The sequence below is a fragment of the Mastomys coucha genome, chromosome X, assembly GCF_008632895.1.
Source record: "Mastomys coucha isolate ucsf_1 chromosome X, UCSF_Mcou_1, whole genome shotgun sequence".
NCBI classification, from domain to species: domain Eukaryota; kingdom Metazoa; phylum Chordata; class Mammalia; order Rodentia; family Muridae; genus Mastomys; species Mastomys coucha.
Window position 1 is genome coordinate 62,439,248 of NC_045030.1, and position 2,388 is coordinate 62,441,635.

The following is a 2,388-nucleotide window of genomic DNA, read 5'->3' on the forward strand; positions in this document are numbered from 1 at the left end:
CAGGCTGGCCTCGAACTCAGAAATCCACCTGCCTCTGCCTCCCAAGTGCTAGGATCAAAGGCATGCGCTACCACCGCCTGGCCCTTGCCCACTTCTTAAGTTCTTCTTTTGCTTTTATTTTGTCTTGGGTTCTTCTGATGAAAGGCATATCACACAGCAAATCTCATAAAAGAGACTCATTGGGAGGTTCCAGGGTATGGAGGACGATTCTGCCAGGGCAGGACTTATACAGAATTTCTTAGGGGGCAGAGCTTTTTCTGCCCAGAGATTTTCCAGAGTGTGGATTGGTGAGATTTCAAGTCCTGAGCTTGGGGAGCTTAGGGATTGGTGGAGTTTTGTGGGATGCTTGGGATTGGTGGGTTTTCCTTCTCAGTGATTGGTGGCTTTTTTTCACTCCCTTTTCCCTGTATCAACACATGGGTTAGGACAGGGCAACCCTCCTGGCTGCAGGTAGCTTTGGCTGAGGTGCTCTTACTGGGGAGCTGCTTCGGGAGGCTGGAGAGGAGGTGCTGACGTCATGGACAACTCCTGCCATGGTACCACACAACGGCCACAGGCTGAAGCAGGAAAGGCGCTGTGGTTTGGACAGGTACCCCATTTTAATAGTTCCTGCAGTGGTACCTTAAGGTGGCCACACACTAAGGTAGAAGTGGGTGCCACTGCTTTAAGAGCTCATGCAGTGGCTACTCGGGCTACAGTGATGGGAGCCAGATTCTTAGTGTGTCTGATACATGAGAGGAAAAATGCTCAAAGAATTTCTTTTCAACCATGGCTCAAAAAGAAATGAATCTCCACTGCGGATGGGGCAGTCATAGATGGTGATTTGAACTCTTGTCCCAGTGAAATTGAACATAATGTATTCTTGAAGTATTGTATATACAGTAGCTATAAACATTTCTGGGAAATCTGATGGTACTGCCTTGATGTGGTCGCTAGGTTGCAGTCCTTCCCCTGGTGGAAAAGAACCCCCACTCTACTGTAAGTTCATCCATCCATGTTAGGTGATCTTGACTTTTTTTTTTGATCAACTTAAGCAAGGATTGGGTAATTAGTTGCAGTTAAATGAATGAAAATAATGATCTGAATGACTATAAGCTTTAAATGATAAAAGGCCTGTGAATTGGGGAAATTCCCTCATAAATAGGTTTAAATAATACATATATTATTCATAAGGAAAATGTATCTAGTTTTGTTTGAAAAATTGCATACACTATTGACATTTGTAAAAATGCAATATGCACAGCACAAATATGCCTGCTACTTTATATGTATTCCATACACACCCTAAATTCTACAAGATGGATCAAATCCATTTCTCAAAAAAGAACTCTGAAACTCATAGCACCTGGCAGCTTGCCTAAGATCACATGGCTAGGAAATGACAAGTCTCAGAATTGATTCCTGGTCTGAGTTCACCAAGACCTATACTTTTCCTGCTTCTCACAGTTCATTTCTTCTTTTAGCAATGTTTTTGGCAACATAAAACAGAATCTTTAAGCAAAAGTACTGGAAAGATAATTAGAGAAGGAAACTGACATTAAAAAAGAAAACAGATTCATTTATGATTTTCATTGTAATTTCCTAATCAGGGCTTCAGAAATCAAGAGATATACCCCCATCCAGGTACTACCATTTTGTTTTACCCCAGCACTTTATCAAATTATAGCACCCTTCCCCTGGAAAGCCTCGAGTCCTCAGATCTAAGTCTTGAAACTGGCCTGCTGACAATACCATAACCTCTTTTGAAGGCAATATCTTGCTTCCAGTAGAACAACCCTATATTAACTCCCTGACATAGAGCAGTCCCAGTCTTCATGGAAGGGTTCTGGACCCCTTATTTGCAATCTCTCTGATCCATGAGTCAATTCAATGGATGGTACACTTTGGAAAATGATTTGATGCCTGCTCATACTCACTGAGCCCTTTTAATATATTCTTAAATTACTTTACAAATGAGATGTGAGCAAAGTTTGATAGGGAGGTAAGAAGGGAGGAAAATGACAAGCAGTATTAGGATTTTAATAAGATACATTATTTTCTTGAGCCTGCTCTTTGGACTCTTTTAATCCTGTTGGGTTGCTGTGTCCATCTTTTGTATGATAGTTTTTGCTTAATCTTCTTTTGTCATGTTTTAAGAACCTGTTGTTTTCTAATGAAAGACAGATGACCTAGTCAGTCATCAATGGGAGGAGAGGCCCTTGATCCTGTGAAGGTTCTATGCCCCAGTGTATGGGAGTGCCAGTGCCAAGAAGTGGGAGAGGGTGGGTTGTTGAGCAGGGACAGTGGGGAGTGAACAAGATTTTTTTTTCAGAGGGGAAACCTGGAAAGGGGAAAACATTTAAAATGAAAATAAAGAAAATATCCAATTAAAAAAAGGGGAGTACATCC